Raw genomic sequence first — 18,583 nt, 5'->3', positions numbered from 1 at the left:
GAGAGAGAGAGAGAGAGAGAGAGAGAAAGGTTCTGCTGTCTAATATTCTACAATGAACCGAAATGGATGTAGAAACTTAACTATGAGATTATTAAAGTCATCCAAACATGAACAAGGTTCTGTTTTAGTCTGGGAACAGTAAAATGGAACAACAAATGCATAAGATACTATTGACTTGCTACTCCCAGAAAAGGGAGAATAAAAAATAAAAGCATCAAGGATGGCTTCAAAGTGTTCAACCTTCGCATCTGGGAGAATAATGATGTCTATAAATAAACCCTAAAAAAACTCATTTAAGAAGGAAAATAATGAATTTGCTTTAGACATAATAGGTTGAAGGTAAAATAAAAACTTCAGGTGACATTTTTCTCCAAAAAGTAAGAAAGGCAGAAGTTTCAAAGAGAGATCAGAGTTGTAGAGATAGAAAATTGCCTTCCAAAAATATACTTTGATTGAGTGGAAAAATCTGCTTCATCCAACTTGAAGAGTATGTAATGGGAAGGATATTTCTTTGAAAAGGAATAAAACATTTTGATATTAGAAGAGTCTTTAAGAATGATCTTGGTTTTATCTGCTTCAAATCCGAAACATGAAAAACCTGAGATCTTGAGACCTCTTTTCATATCCTGTTATCTTTCCACTCTGTGCCTTTGCTGCTGCCGGCCCTCTTGGCACATGTTTCCCTCCGGCCACCTTGCCCAAATACTGTGTATGGGTCCAACACCTTGTTTCCAGCTCCGGTAACAACTATCAATCATGAAACACAGGCCAGTTGCTTTATTCCTCTCAGGGGCATATTATCTCTCCATGCTATTCCCTTTATTCCTTTTATACTTGTTATAAATGTCATAAATTGTATTGATTTTCTAATTGTTTCACCCCTTAGCTCTTTTGAGTTAAGAGAGACCTCAAATTTTAAGGAAAATGATCATTGATATGTCAACTTTTAAGTATCACAGCACTTTGCAAATATGGGGATGTGCCAAATATTCAGTAAATATTTAATAATTTGACTGTATGTAAAATATTTGTTTGTTTATTGGGTATTTGCCCTCACTATAATAGAAGATCCATAAAGGCAGAGATTGTCATCTGTTTTGTTCCCTTTTGTATTCTTTTTGCTACCAGGACATTTGGCACATATTAGGCAATCAATACATATTTATTGAATAAATAGTTGACTTAATATATTCCTTCATTCATTGAAGTTAGTTCCATTAAAAGGAAATAATATTTAGACAAACTAGATAACCAAGCACTGGTTTAATTATTCTGATGACTCAGGAAAAATTATATTTTTAAGGTTTATTTTTTGTTATTATGGCTAGACCTCAAGGGTATTGTGCTAAGTGAAATAAGTCAGAGTAAGATAAATAATTTCACTTATAGGTGGAATTGAAACAACAAAAAATAAATGACTATATCACAACTATTTTTTAACCACTCTCTGGGAAGCAAGCAGTTTTCCCTGTTATGCCTCTAAGGTGAAAACTGAGAGGTGAACAAATGATCAGGCGAAAGTGCCTCACAAGGGACAGCAAGCGTCATTATAAGAAAGCAAACCTCAGATACATACTAGTCTGAATGGCAACAGATGGCTGTATAAGCAAAGGCTTTTAAAACTATGAATGTACTGAAGAGAATAAAAATTTCTCAAGATTTCATATTTAATATTTATTTATGTATTTTTCTCATAGTTGAAGAGAAATGTAACTTCTTAAGGAGTATATATGCCCCAAACCATCAAATGCAGAAACGGCCTTATCAGATCTGCATCCACAATTTTCTTAACACCACAGATATGTAAGCGCTCCACCCTCACCAGCATTACAGGTACAGTAATGACAGTAAGAAATATTCAATGTTCTAACACATTCAGTTAAAGACTAGAGGACTCAGTCTTTACCCCCAAGCTGCTGTTTGCTTGTCAGCCAGTTGGGTAATAAGAAATTTCTTAACACTTAACTCTCCCAACTCTTTCAAAAGTTCAACTTCTTCATTTATTGTCTGAGGTTCCTTTAATGGGACAAAGCTGTGATTAGAGGTAAAGATAATAATGTTGCATTATGTTTCAGGTAAACTTAGATTGATGCTTTCTTTCAGAGCTTCCTTTTTTTATTGGGGGTTGAGATTGCAGTATTTGAAAGAATATAAATACCATCTGGAGTCAATAAAGGAGAGGAATGGCCTTGAGAAAGAAAAGGAGGCAGCATGGTTCCTGTAGGTACAATGTAAGCCAAGTGGCTGAAACCAAGAACAAATGATTTCATAATGCAACCTTAGAACTTAGCCTGACTGTCTTTGTGATAGGATAAAGAGAGATATACACAAGATTGCTTTTGCTTCAAGGCTTCCACACCCCAGAGATGTGGTCCTGAATGATATTTCTACATGTATTGGAGTGTGTGTGTGTGTGTGTGTGTGTGTGTGTGTGTGTGTGAGAGAGAGAGAGAGAGAGAGAGAGAGAGAGAGAGAGGAAGAGAGAGAAAGAGAGAGAGACTCATCAACCAGTGAATTCCTACTTATGTCTAAAATCATAATATATATTCCAGTTGATATGATAACCTAATGTTTTATTTTTTTATAGAGAGGGGAAAGGAGAGGGAGAGAGAAACATCAATGTGAGAGCAATACATGATTGGCTGCCTTCTGCACATCCCACTGCTGGGGGGGGGTGAGCCCACAATCCAGGTATGCACCCTGACCAGGAATCAACCAGCAACCTCCTGGCACACAGGGTAAAGCCATTGAGCAACACTGGCCAGGGCAATACCCTGACTTCTTTGTCTTGAGAACCTCAAGGTTCACACCTGGCAAGCCTGCTGTTCCTGGAGCTCTTGGAGAGTTATCCACTGAGGAGAATTATCCACGTAAGTATGACTTGTCCTTTCAAATACTGTTTTTTAAATTGACGAGTTTGTGACATTCTTAAAAATGTTTTGTAGTCTCTTAAATAAAATATATGGAGCATAACCTAAGTTTTATGATTAAATCACTTTAATAAGCATTCATTGCAGTACTGTAGATTGTTAAGGGATGTAGAATGATTAGGGCCTGCTTTCAATGGCTCTAGACTACTGAATATTGCTTTTCTGTATCTATTTTATAGCTGCCTTTTCTCTCAATATTAGGCTATGGTTTGTCAGTGTGTACCCCTATGAGTCATTGCAACTAGCTACTTAAATGCCTTATGAACTGAGAAAGAAGACAATCAAACTTTCTGAAAGTAAATGTTGAAAGGAGTCAATAAAATCTAATGAGAATCTGAAGACTTCTTCCTAGAATATAGTTCTGGGAATAAAATGTACAAATTGTATGGCATGAAGGATAAAGCATGATGTAACTTAAATCTGAGATTATGCTTGAGGTTGTAGCATGTCTAAAACAATAGATAAATTTGGCACTAGTCCAACAATATTTTGATCAAAAAGCAATCTGTTTAAATATAGCAGGGGAAAAGCCCCAAGTTTCCACAAAGATGTGATCATTTCAGTGCCATCCAGTGATACTTTTTATTCTTACTCCTTTCAGAATTTTCTGATTTGATAAAGGGGTGGTAAAATCTAGAAACCATTTGGGATTGAGATGGGGATAACCAAGTCAATTCCACGGTTGTGCTCTTCCTGGATAAATGGTGATATGATTCACCCATAAAAATTAGTGAACTTGAACATCACTAAGATTTTAATAAATTGCCACAAATATGATGGCTTAAAACAACCTCAATATATTATCTCACAATTCTGGAGGCAGGAATCTGAAAGTAAAGTGTTGGTAGGGCCATGCTCCCTATGAAGTTTGTAGGGGAGAATCCATTCTTGCCTCTTCCAGCTTCTGCTTACTCCAGGCATTCCTTAACTTGTGGAGGCATAACTCCAATTTCTATCTTCAAATGTCTTCCCTTATCTCTCTATGTCTCTCCTCTGGGTGTCTTTTATAGGAACTACTATGAAAATGTGGCTATTTAATATTTTAAGTAATTAAAATTAAATACAACTAAAAATCCAATTATTCAGTTATTCTAGCCACACTTCAAGTACTCAGTAGTCCCATGTGGCTAGTGGCTATTTTATTAGATAGCACAGATGTATAATATTTCCCTGTTGGCAGAAATATCTATTGGACAACAATGTGCTAGAATGAGTCAGCCTCTTACCTGAATCAACTCCATTCATTTTTCCTTCCTGTATCATGCCACTGAAGATTAAAATTTTGGAGAGAGTTTCTTTGGCTGAGCCTAAGTTATGCATCAACCTACTGTACAGAATACATCAATAGTGAGCAATACCCAGACTACACATAATATGAAAGACATAATTTTCCCAAAGAGAACTGCAGTTCTAATATCAGAAGAAGCAGGAGTGGAATCTTGGAGGGCATAGAAATACAAATGTACATTACATATACCTGTCCTCGCATGCTCATATATTCATTGTAATTTTAATGTGAGCATGAGGATGGCACTGCCAGATAGTCTTCATTTATCACTCAGCTAAGAGGGCAACCTCTTTAAAACATCCATCCTCTAGACAAGCATCTGGGCTGGGGTATGCAGGGCTCTTCGATGCCATGCCAAAAATCCTGGCAGGTAAGGCAGAAACAGGAAGAACCTGGGAATCATTCGGCTGGTTTCTTTATGTCTGGATTATACTTTCCTTTAAGTCCAGTCTGGTGATAAAGCAAATGAATATTCTTATCAAGTTAGGGAAGGCTAGCACTGCTGGCTTCAAAGGGTCACTTTTTCTGATGCAGTAAACAGCGGCCGCTTCAGCAGGGAACGAGGAGGGAAAAACGTTTGTTTTTTGTCATACTTAGCACCACCAATACTTTCATTTTCACTACACAAACTGCCTTTGTGCAATATTTCTAGCTTGATGTATGATTGCAGATCATATCTCACAGTTTCTTGTGTTCTCATGGTAATGTGCATGCAGGAAAAATATCTAAACCTTACATTGGTTGTAGCATGAATTTCACCAGCAACCTGCCAAAAAATAACTCAGTGCACCTCTCTCAGCTAAAGTTTAGACAAAAAACCCCCAAACAAACAAACAATCAAACAAACAAACAAAAAAACAACCACCCCAAAACACATACACACATGCACAAAACAGGCATCAGAGGCATTAAGATAAGAGCTAAAAATGGAGATTGGGATGATAATCAAGAGTCCTGGAACTTGGTTTTATTCTGAGCTTTAGATCTAGTTTATATAAAAGGAAATCATTGAATTAGGTGATCTTCAGGATCTTTTTGGTCCCGAAAATCCTCATTCTGACTGTGCTGAAACCTTAAACTATCCTCCCTCAATTTCTTCTGTCTGTTGGGTTAATAGCACCAGACCACTCGAGAGCAAGTTAATCACACTAAACTTCGTTCATCCTGGAAGAGACAGTGATTCATTTGGCTGGAGCAGATACATATCCCACATAGGACGTTGCTGTTGCTACCAGCAGGTCTTCTGCCTGCACCACCATCAAAGGGCTTACAAAGTATCTGATGCACTGACCGAATTCCACATAACACTCTGTCAGAACAAAGAACCCACTTTGCAGCAGAGGAGGTAGGCAGGAGGCACATCTCTGTAAGGTCCACTGGCCCCATCACAAATCTCAGCAACGATAGGCTGCTAACCTGACATAGCAAATAGAAAGGCCTATTGATGGCACAGCTGAGACTCCAACTCAAAGATCAAACTGTTGAAATGGAGTGCCGTTCTCCAGGGTCCATTATACACGGTAAAGAGTGGCCATCGAGTGGTGCCATGTCCTCAGTAGGTAGAATACGTGGGTCCAGGGGAAATAAGGTGGGCCACTGGGGAAAATTTTGCTTCCCTTCCTACAAATCTGCCCACTGCTGGCTTGGAGCAAATGGTAATTTTAAAATATGGCTGCTACCAGGGCATCTCAGGATCCATATTATGTCCAAGGACCTGCAGGCAAGAAAAGCCACTATCCTGGCACAGCTGGTCATTAGAAAAAGAGAAGGCTATGCTGTAGTCTGTTTGGCTCAGTGGTTGGAGCCGTGGCCCACAGACTGAGGGTCATGGGTTCAATTCCAGTCAAGGGTACGTACCTCAGTTGCAGGTTTGATCCCTGACTAGGTTGGGATCAATGTTTCTCTCCCTTTCCCTTCCACTCTAAAATCAATGTAAAATATCCTCGGATGAGGATTAACCAAAAAATTTTTTTAATTAAAAAAAAGAAGAAAAGGTTTATTTATGTAATGGGGGAAGAGAAGGATGTATTTTGACAGTTTGGCAATCCACTTAGCACTCTCTAGATACGTATTCATCCAGTTTTGATGTTAAATAGACAAATGTAACAGTCACAGACTCAGAACTTGGTGACCAGAAACCCAGATGCCTCAGAAGTGAGATTCTGGGTCACACCAGCAGGCATGCCATTATTGAGCACAGCAGAGGTTCCAGTTGATGGTGAGGAGAAGATTGAATGGGTAAAGAAGAAAGACATGATGAATATTATTTGTGATCTTAAAAAAAAGCTGCAGTAACAGAGTCTGTATTCATCTCCCTGACGTTCCCATTATACATTTCCAGAGGAAAAGAGGTGCACCAATATCCTGGAGTAGGTGTTCCAAGAGACACAGGAAGGAGGAGCTCTAATCAAAACAAGGGGTGACTGTAGAAGTAGACACTGTCTTCACTACTAAAGGCCATTCTCTTTATTGCTGAATACTACTGATAGCCCTCAGTAGTCAACCCTATCCAGGAATTTCCCTCAGCTAGATGTTATATGCACTTCCCAAGAATAGCCTGTGTGTCTGGTCAATGGAGGGTGCCCTGGAAACCTATTCCAGCTTCTGAGCTCCCAGCTTCTCTCCTGAATGTATCACAGCCCAATTTCTCTCTCTGCCCAATCCTGCTTCCTTCCGTTCCCCTGTGCATGTCAATCCCAAGACCATTCTCTAATAATATTTCTGCACATGCGTCTTGGTCTGAATCTATGTCCTAGGTGCCCAACCTTATGTAGAGAAATCATCGCTCCCTCATTAGAAATGACTTAGCATTTGATCTATATCTCTTTCAGGCTCACCATCCATTCAATATTCACTGGAAAGCAGTAAGTGCCAGGAACTGTGATGAACCTTGGTGACTACTTCCCACATGTGTGTTATAACTTTTGTCTTCTTATACTAGGTATCTCTGGTCTAATCTATTTGAAAGGTTTTCCATACTTTTGGTTGGCATCCATTTCAGTCAGTTCCTCAAGGACAGAGACTATATCATCACATCTGTATCATTTCCAGAACTATAATGAAAGACAGATAAAAAGCAAAGGGAATTAGCAAGTGTTGTATAAATCACTGTTTGCTAGATGGTTTTGAGTTTATCACTTGATCTACTAATTTATTTTTTTCTTTTATACATGTAAAAACTAAGGCACAGAATGAAAAATAACTTGCCAGAGACCCACCCCCGCCCCCTCCAAAAAAATAAAAGAAAAGAAAAAGTCAGGTTTGGGATCCAGAAAATAATTATGTGGCCTGGCTCTCCTGGGAAGCGGTACAGTAGAAAAGCTTTACTTTATAACATTTTCATTATCTTATATTTATTTTTATTACTTTGACTTTGCTCCATTGTGGTGGCTGCCTTTATCTCTTATGATTGTTATCTTGCTCACCTTTCCCATAAACAGCCTCTTCTTCATTATATCTTCCCAAAGGTAAATCCACTAAAAAAATGAGTTTTAACAAGCAATCCTTATCCTGACAAATAGTTCTTTCTTCTTGTTACCAAGAAAGATAGACTAGAGTTGAGCAAATCTAAATAGGATGTTAAAATGGGATATTTCTGATTTCCTGCTCTGGGGAATGGCTCAAGGTACATTTTGGAAATGTGCCTTCATTACGGAAAGTGGTAGCCAGCCATGCTGACAAAGGTCCTTTAGCTTTCATTCTCTTTGACACATGCTAATGTCTGAAATCATGACTTCCATATTATGTTGGCTCAGTGCTCTCTGTCTCTAATGTTCTGCATAAGAAATTAGCACAGTCAAAGCATGTGGCAGTTCATTCTATCACTGTTTTGCTGGCTATTTTTCAGAAACAACCAAATAAGACATTTTAGTTCAATAAGAAAAGCCAATGGCAAATCTTTTCCATTCTCTTATTTTCCTAACATGTAAATAAATGAGAAAGGAACCTATAAGGAAAATCAAAATTAACTGCCCATTGGGTCAGGTACTTGGCATATGTTATGTATTTTTTTTTTATCCTCACAGCAACTATCAAACCCATTTTAAAAATGAGGAATCTGAGGTTTGGAAAGGTTACGTTCTACATGTCACTTGCTATGGTGCATACTTAGTATGATTTTTACAACCTGTGGGGTCTAAAACTCAGGAAAATAGAAGTCTGAAGGGACTTTCTGGTGGATTGCATGTGGGGACTCAGGAGAAGGAGGACATTAAAGAGGGATTCAGGGTAGCATTTCCCAAGGAGCCCGTGTGGAGGTCAGGTCACGCACAGGCATAGGAAGTCAGTTTGGACTTTATCAGAATTTTAAGTGAGTTTGGACTTTATTAGGATTTCTTGGGCTTTAACTGCTAACTTTACAGTGATTCTCAAAGAAAGTGACGGTATGTAGAATTTCAAAACTTATTTAACCTTGGATCACAGAGCATCTCAAAGGCCCAGTTATAATAGCTTTCACTTTGAAAACTCCTGTACTGTGTTGCCAAGAAATTCAGTAAAAAGTACAAGAAGAAAATATTTCATATATAAGCTCTGAGTAAAAGGCAAACTTACTGTTGTTTATTTTTAACAACAAAAAAATGATTTTTTTCTAATTTTTTATTACTTTTGCAATTTTGACCTTTAACAACTATAATAATAATTAGGATATTTATAAATATTCCAGCTTTCTCTTTCCTAGCTCCACCTTTGTGTGATCTACTTTGACCAATGGTATGGAGATACATGTACTATGTCATTCAAGGCAGAAGCTCTCATCCTCTATCATGCTGACCATGTGCCAGACCAGGGCTTCTCTGTTCGGATGGTTTTCCGAACTGAGGAAAACAGAGCATAGCTCCAGCTAGCTCTGGGTGGATAGTGTGAGACAGATACACAGACAGATAGACATTGTTTGTTCTGCATCACTGAAATTTAGTCTATCCTGACCAATATAATGACTTAGGTAGCATGGTGTGGTGTGCAAACATCACACAGAAATAAGAAATCACAGTGTCAAGTTCTCATTTGTTACTTGCCAGTTTGATAAATAGTTGTGAATTCATTCAACCTCTTCAGAGTCTCTGTTTTGGAAAATAATAAGTGCCTTCCTGGCAGAATTGTTCTCAGGATCAAATAAAAATATCCAAGAGTGTGATTTGTAAGCTATAAAGTACATTGGACATGAAAGGTATTATTCTTTTTAAAGTTTTAGATGTAATGAAAAATCTATTATAAAAACAATTAATGGCATATTGCATTTATACTCTTGTGGTTTCTATCAATTTACTACTAGTAGCCAGAGAAGACAATTTACACCCTTATTTACCTATATTCTACTTGTCTATAGTTGTTAAAGCTTAATAAGAATCAACCATATTATTTAGTTGCTTTCAATTATAACAAACACAAGTGCCTTTTATACTTTTTAATCTTATCTAGCTATTGATTATCTACACTAATAAAAGGCAAACATGCAAATTGACTGCACATTCTCCACGCCTTAAGCCATGCCCACCAGCCAATCAGAGAGACTATATGCAAATTAACCCAACCAAGATGGTGGCCTGAAGCCACAGAGCTGAAGCAAGCAGGAGGCTTGGTTGCTCCAGTGATGGAGGAAGCCAAGCTTCCCAGCCGGCTCTGAGCTCCACTCAAAACAACAAAGTTTCAATTATAGAAGGTAAATAAACCCCAGAATAAAAAGAAAAAAGAAAAAAAGGAGAGGCTGGGAGCTTCCATCACTGGGGGCATGGCTAGCCTGAAAACGGCCCTCAGCTCCTCACCCAGACTGGCCAGGCACCCCAGGGGGGACCCCCCACCCACCCTGAAGGGGGTGTAGGCAGCCCGAAAACAGCCATCAGCCCCTCACCCAGGCTGGCCACCCACCCCAGCGGGACCCGCACCCTGATCCGGGGCACCCTTCAGGGCAAACCAGCTGGCCCCCACCCATGCACCAAGACTCTATCCTATATAATAAAAGGGTAATATGCAAACTGACCCTAACAGCAGAAAGGCTGGGAGTGACTGGTCACTATGACACACACTGACCACCAGGGGGCAGATGCTCAATGCAGGAGCTTCCCCCTAGTGGTCAGTGCGCTCCCACAGGGGGAGCTCTGCTCAGCCACAAGCCAGGCTGACGGCTGCCAGTACAGCGGTGGTGGTGGGAGCCTCTCCTGCCTCCTCAGCAGCGCTAAGGATGTCCGACTGCAGCTTAGGCCTGCTCCCCGCTGGCAAGTGGACATGCCCCAAGGGCTCCTGGGCTGCCAGAGTGATGTCTGACTGCCAGCTTAGGCCCAATTCCCCAGGGAGTGGGCCTAAACCAGCAGGTGTCCATCCCCCAAAGGATCCCAGATTGTGAGAGGGCACAGGCCAGGCTGAGGGACTCCCCCCCAGTGCACAAATTTTTGTGCACCGGGCTTCTAGTTCAATTATAAAGGCACAAATAATTATAAAAAGAACTTGTATGTTCCAAATACATCTTTATCATTGTTCTGAATTGAATTGATTTTCCTAATTCCCACTATACACTAATTGTGAACCAATTTCCCCTAATAGCTGAGAAATAGATTATTTATCCAGGGTAGAGACAAAGATTGGTAGGAGGCAGGAAATGCATGACCCTGTCTCTCCTGGGTAGCCACAATGCTAATCTAGTCCTAATTTACTGAAGGAGAAAAAGGAGTAGTCTCTAATAATACAGAGATATATTTCTACTGAGAGTGCTTTATTGTCAGAAAGAACACAATGCCATGTTCCCTTCAAGACTGGCCCCTTTTCACTCTCTCCATCACTATTCTAGCTCATTGATGATGGAAGGTCTGAAAACCAAACATGATGGAGAGTTGGGAAAGGAATTGAGGATTTTAGCCCGGGATGGGGTGGGGGAAGAATTAGGGAAGTCTCATAGTTAGAGGACAGAATAAAAACCTGTAAGTGAAGGTTGGGGATTGTAGTTAACAAGCTGAATAGAGAAACACGTTCAACTAGAGGTCGCTGAAGGTGGCAGCGGCCCTGTTTCCCTTGGTTTCCTAGATATTGCTCTTTCCTGACCCTCCCCCTTTGTTTGAGGTGATGCTATTCAAAGTGATGTCTGTCATGAGCTAAGAGCTTGCACTAAACAGAGTCTCATGCTGCTCCTTTCATAGAGAAAGTCTTGCTACTTAAAGTCTTTACTTTATCATGCATAAATTAGTGATCTAGAACATTCACATTTTTGGTGAAAGCTCTCTAGCTTGTAGAGGGCCTAAAATAAATCGGAGCTGATTTGTGGACCACACTTTTGTCTTGTTCTAAGGTTCCGTGTTCCTTTCCTTCCCCTTACCCACAACCTCAAGTATGCAATCTTTTTCTCTTTATTGATTTTTTTTTTAGGGAGAGGGATAGACAGATAGAAACATGGACGAGAGGAACATCACCAATTGGCTGCCTCCTGCATGCCCCTACTGGGGATTGAGCCTGCAACCTGGACATGTGCCCTGACGGGGAATTGAACCTGTGATCTCTTGGTTCCTGGGCCAACGCTCAACTGCTGAGCCATACCAGCTGGGCAAGTATGCAATCTTCAAAGTCTTTTCACCCTTCTCTTATAAGAGAAGCAATTATATACATCCAGGATATTATGAACAGCTCTAATTTTAAATATTCTATTTTCTTTTCCATAACTATAATGATAAAGTGTCAAAAGAAGCACACTGATATTTTTTCTTGAAAATACCATATAAACAAGCTATCCTTTTGCCTTCTCACTAAAGAATATTAGAAAAGTGTGATTATAATGCTATATACATCTTTTCACTCTATCAATGAAGAAAAGATTGTCAAAGAAATAAATGTCTATGCATGTCAATTCATGTCATCAGCAGTAGGACAGTGCCCATTGTTAGGACAGTGGGCCCTTTTTTATTCCTCTCAAATCTTGATGAATAGGCAGCTCCTTTGAATTCAGTAGCCCTGTTTAAATATTAACTTTAATGTCCACCCCTAATCCGTGAAGATTAGGGTTATCATGGGCACAGCTGGACCACTTCTCTCTACCAGGGAGGTTGACCAGAAGTGGCTGGATAGCTAGTCATTGATAAACAGCCCTCCCACTAATATTCCTCTGATCCCTTCTTAGAACTTGAATAAAGGAATCAGAATCCATTAGCATGAATGGATAACAGAATGTTCATTCCAAAAGCAAGATATTTTCTTGAATCTAAACATATGCGCAGACTCAAACAAACAAAAAACACAACAACAACAAAGAAAGTATTTCTTCCAGGTCTGGGTAGGATGCATTCATAGGGAAGAAAACAGTATTGAACATCCCATAACCTTATGTATATTGCCTTTAAAATTTATTTGATAGAGGCACTAAAATATGAGAGCTATATCAGTCTGATCAAACTTGAAAGGAATGCAGAATCCTAAATAGATTTAATTATGCAAATTGCCTGCTAATGAAATTTAATGTTTGAACATTTCTAAAGAAAGATGACTTTCTGGCCAATGCTGATGTGCCCTCATTTTCATCCCTGCTATCTGGCTCCCAAGTAGTTACAACCATTGTAAAGCACTGGAGGAAGATCAGAGATGAGCATAAGGGAGAAGTCAATGTACTTCTCTGCTTTCTTTTTGCCTCCTGCAGTATCTTCCAGCAGTGACTACATCCCTTCCATGGCTCCTCGATACAGTCCCACTCTTCTGTGACTCATGTCCCTTCAGTCAAACCTCATTCCAGCTGAGCTTCTGGCTTCTGGCTCTCCCTTCCAGATTCTGGAAACAGTAACCTCCTAGCCCTACAACGGTGGCTACTTCCTCCTAGTGCTAATCCTGCCGATGCCTCTGTAGGATTCTCCTTTCTATGGTCACCGATGTAGTCAATTAACTGTTTTAAATTTCCTTCTATTAAAAAACATAGAGTAGCTTTAATATCCTGGCTGGGCCATGAATGATACAGAGAATGTTAATTTTAAAAAATCAGCCTTGAAAACTAAAAAAAATGATGGCATAGGAAAAAATCAACATTAGAGTGATCATTTAGACAAATATTCAGGAATGTGAATGGAAAATTTACCTGTAGAGAAATGGGTGAAGCTGAAATTTACATTCTCCTTGTCTGGATTCAGTAATGCTTTTTAAAGCTTCTGTCAGATTATAATTATTAAATTCATGTCTCCGCAAGGAAAGTGTACTAACTAGTAAATATGAATGGTCTATCATAGTAACGCTTTACTTTGATTAAAAAATCGTACAATGCCCTAGCTAGTTTGATTCAGTGGATAGTGTCAGCTCGTGGACTAAAGGATCCTGGGTTCAATTTTGGTCAAGGGCACATGCCTGGGTTGTGGGCTTAATCGCCAATAGGAGTCATGCAGGAGGCAGCTGATCAATGATTGTCTCTCATCATTGATATTTCTATCTCTCTCCCTCTCCCTTCTTCTCTGAAGTCAATAAAAATATATTTTTTAAAATCCTACAATAATCAAGGTATGAAAACAACCTAAGTATCTATCAGTAAATGAATGCATAAAGAAATTTTGCATGTGTATGTGTATGTGTGTACTACATACATATTCCATTGTGTGTGTATATGTATGTGTATGCAGTGGAATATTATTCAGTCATAAAAAGAAAAAGAATAAATCTTGCTATTTGCGACAATATGATGGACTGTGAGGGCATTAGCTATGTCAAATAAGTCAGAGAAAGACAAACATTGTATGATCTCTCTCTCTCTTATAGGTATAATCTATAAATACACACACACACACACACACACACATATATATATATATATATATGAAACTAAGCTCAGAAAAATTCCTCTGGTTTCAAATAGCATAATCTGAAAGATTGATAAATGTGAGACTGCTATCAAAGTTTGATCCTCTTCTTCATTTATGGTATGCAATCACATGGAAACTTCGGGGAATTATAAGCATAATGTATATTTGGAATAGAGTGTATGCTGGAGAGGTTGGAGGGATCACACTATGGGTGCATAACACTCAAAGCTAATAAAACTTTTGCATTTTAAATTTAGGAAATCAGAAGAAACAGGAAGGTTAATGACAGTGGAGCAACATAATCATAATTTGTGGTTTAAAAAGGTGACTTTAATGATTGTGTAAATAATGGACTGGGGTGAAGAACGATAAGGGACACACAATCAGCAATATTCACTCAGTAACTTTTAAAAATAGACAGCCAAAGCTTATGCTCCTGCTAGGACACATAGGACCTCAAGCAATCGGGCAGTATCGAGGGACTGCAGCAGGCTAAAGACTAGAAATTTTGCCTCCCCAGTATCATCCTGCTGGACTGAATTCCTTCCTTCCTTCTTCATTGTCCCTTCCATTAAACTTAGATCAATTTTCATTCTTCTGAAGCAAAATCAAAGTTATAATCTAGCTAATTCTCATTTCTGGGCATATGAAACAGGATAAACCCAACCAGGTACACGCAACACTCTAGCATAAATTAGCCAAGAACATGGAAAGGGCAGGAGACAGAGGGTGGGCAGAAGTGATGTCATAAAATGCAACTGATGAAGGGAGCTGCTTATTTCATGATTAAGAATGACTAGCAAGAGGTTGATTTCAATCTCTCACAGGCAAGGACATCCACATCTGTTATACTCATGGGTCGGGCACATAGCAGTATTTCAGTAAATGTTGCAAGACAGGAAAAAAGGAAGAATGAGTGTGTGAAGGCAGTAGAGAGAGAGAGAGAGAGAGAGAGAGAGAGAGAGAGAGAGAGAGAATATAAAAGAAGGAAGAATAGGAAGGAATGAGGGAGAAAGGGAAGGAAGAAAAACAAAAGGAAAATTTTATTGGGGGATTTACAATCATTTTAGCAAAATTACACTAACTAAATTCACAAGACAAATTCAGAAAACTAAAAGATCTAAAGAGACTTCATTTTACATATAAAATCAGATTATTTTCCCAAGTTTAAGGTTCCATAATGAACATAGATGTTGACAGTTTAGCCCTCCAGGGAAATTCAGAAAACTAGGAATTGTTCACTCAGCTGTGACACCGCTGACAAAGATCTAAAAAGACTAGAACATTTGATGAAGAAAAAAACACACACTAGATTCATGAAGACTTTGATGTGATCAACAATGTTTTCTGATACACAGAGAGCATGTGTCTGAGAGATGAACAAAATCAGCTCCCATGAGGCTGAAGTCAGGAGCTCTGAAACCTTCTGGTCACTTCACCTTGGCTTGCTTTAACTGTTTGTTAGTCATCTCCGAGGAATCCTATATAATAAAAGCCCAGGGACCAACAGCAGAACGATGACCTGAACGACTGGAATGACTGTAATGACAGGAATGACCGTGGCCCCTCGCCCTGGCCACCCCCACACCCAAGCAGGACCCCCTCCCCACCCCGATCAGGGATTGGGCTGGCCAACAAACTACCTGTGGCCCCTCACCCTGGCTGGTCCCACCCCCGCTCAGCCCCCAACACCCCTAAATCACTGCCTGGCTTCCTGGTGCATGTACATATAGTGAAAGCACAAGAAAATAAATCATTCCCTTCTGGCCCCAACTAGAGTCTCCAGAGGACTCTGCTAATACTTCAGCCAAGGTGTGGAATTCTCCCTCCATGGCCTGCAGCCCCAGGAGACCTTCCAAGTTAGCCAAAAGGGCGACCTAAGCATTAGGGGATGGCGGCCCTTTGCTGAGGAATATAGAGAGTCTGGGTGGGGATTTTGTGAAATTTTGGTGACTTGCAGATTATGTGAGCTTTCATTCTCTCTTTAAAAGGGGCGGCGAAGAGGACCCGCAGGCTGCCAGGAGCAACATCGAAGGGTAGGACATTCAAAAACAGAAAAACTTTTAAACAAACAGACATGAAGATCATATTGGGAAACTGAGGGCAGAGCCCTGGGAAGAATGCAAAAGTCATTAAAGGACCATCATCCATCTTGATATACATTTGCAAACAACACATAAACAGCTTCATACTCTGACATGTGAAATGCAAAACAGTTCTGCTGTGGGTTTTCTTTTGATCATCCTTAAAGTCTAAGTAGATTCAGCTGGGGAAAAGCTGTAGCTTCCAGCATTGGATCCCACAGACCCCACCCATGCACGAATTTGTGCACTGGACCTCTAGTCTATGTATAACAGTTGATGCAAGCATAATTTTTCCAGCGTGTGTATATGTTAAGGGAAGAATCACTGATCCACTTCCTCTTTACTTCAGGTTGCTGCAGCAGCACCAGCAGCAGCAGCCTTCTTCAGCTGCCTGAAGTTTGAAAAAGTGATTTTCGTTTTATTTTTATTACTAAGGAGCTTGGCACCTTTGTGAAGAAAGTTAAAAGCATTTGAATAAATGTTCTTAAATCTCATTGTCATTTTAAAAGTCAACACATTGGGAAATCTGAGTTGTACAACATGTCAACTTTAGAGGAGCTACATTTGCAGCTCTCTAGTCAGCCAGCAGTTATTTCACAAGCCTGCAATTGTGTTGTATCAAGCTCATTAACCTGCAGACAGTTTTAAAGCCTTCTGAAAAAAAAACCTCATTTACAATAGTAACTGTGGTCATGAATGCTCTGAGCTTGTATGTCTGTCCACTGTGTGAAAATTATTTTAGAGAGTAGTGTTGTATATATTTCTCTCTAAAAATATATTTGATGTAGGCAATTCTTGTTTTTCTTTATGTTTCAATCCCATTTAACATGGGGCTCAATTTATTATAGTGTTTAAGAGCATAAACTTGATGGTTGGAGAGCCTACATTTGCCACTCACCAAGCTTAACAATGTTGGCCAACTTACTAAGTATATCTGTACGTTAGCTCTCTCAATAGTAAAATGATAATAGTAATACTATATACATAAGTTAAAGTATCATTGGGAACATTAAATGAGTTGAAGCCTATAAATTTCTTCTTCTAACAGTCGCTGGCACATAGTACACATTCAAGAAACATCAGATATAATAATAATAATACTTATCGTTATTAATACTTGATACTATTTTTGCCAATCCTTAGCTGCTATTCTCCCTATCTTCCCATATCCTAAGTTATCTATTTGATTCTAAGTTTTCTTGACTCTCTCTTAGCTCTATTATAATTTATCAGACATTTCCAAGTATTTTTATATTTTAATGCAGTACACATACATATTGCTCTTCTCTGACCTCCCTCTCTCTCTCACAAATTTTTTTACAAATTATCTTTAATTCATTTGATAGAATTGACATGTCATATTCTATCCTAGTCTAGTCTAATCTAGTCCAGACTAAAAATTAATGATAGTCATGGCCTATTAAATTGATTTCATAGCCTAGAAATAGATCATGGCACACGATTGAAAAATAATTTTCTAGAGGACAGTGGCTAATCAGACAAACTGCTATATTATTAAAAAATAAAATTAAGTAACAAATTAACCATACAAGAACAGATGTGCCTGCTAACAAAGACTGAAAATGACTTAACCTAAAACAAATGAGTGGGCATTAAGGAAAAGTAGGAGACACATTGCACTAAAACAGATTCATATCTGTTCCCTAAATTCATATTAAATGTATTCCATTCAGAGGGCAATAGAAATGAAAAAAATGCTCAACATCACATCATGAAGGAAATGCAAGTAAAAACCACTATGAAATATCACCTCACACCTGTCAGAATGGCTACCTACTTATATAAAAACCATGGGTGGTGTTCCTCACGTCCAGAAGAACCGCCGAGACCAAGTGGAAGGAAGTCAGTACTACAGGGGTTGTCTTGGCAACGGCTGCACCCTCCCCCAAGCTGTTTCCTGAAGCTGTTTCCTGTAAGGGTGGGGTTTGAGGCAGGAACCCACCCTCAGAGCATGGAGGCAGATCTTTCTAAAGTGTGCCATGTGCCAGCACCACCAGGGGTGAACCTGAGTGGGGTGGCTGAAAGGCTTAGAAAAGACAGACAAGAGAATGAAAGCCGGGTCTCACTGGGACATTGCTTCACTGAGAGACAGCTACCATGCCCACAGCCATGCCTTTATTTTATAGCAGATGTTATGAGGCAAAGTTAGGGCATGATCAAGATGTTTACAACATTCTCCTGGGTTTCAATCCTACTCAACTACATGCACCTGAACTCTATCAAGCCTACATCACTCAGGCACGTAGGGCCACCTGTTCAAACCATAGGTTGAGGCTTACAACTATAGCTGTTGGCTATAGTTGGGAGGGCCCTCCCCTCCAAGCTGGGACTTGCACGTGGCAATGAGAGGACTGTGCCCTCTCATCAGTCCAAGGCTTGAACCTGTCCAAAACACTGTAGCGGCTCCCCACAATAAAGTTTTAATTCTGTTTCTTTGTTACTAATGTTGTGGCCCCATCTCATTTTCATATATTTGCGTGATGATTCCATTGATTCCACAGATGGTGC

This window comes from Myotis davidii, unplaced genomic scaffold, assembly GCF_000327345.1.
Source record: "Myotis davidii unplaced genomic scaffold, ASM32734v1 scaffold6, whole genome shotgun sequence".
NCBI classification, from domain to species: domain Eukaryota; kingdom Metazoa; phylum Chordata; class Mammalia; order Chiroptera; family Vespertilionidae; genus Myotis; species Myotis davidii.
This window is presented reverse-complemented; position numbering follows the sequence as displayed.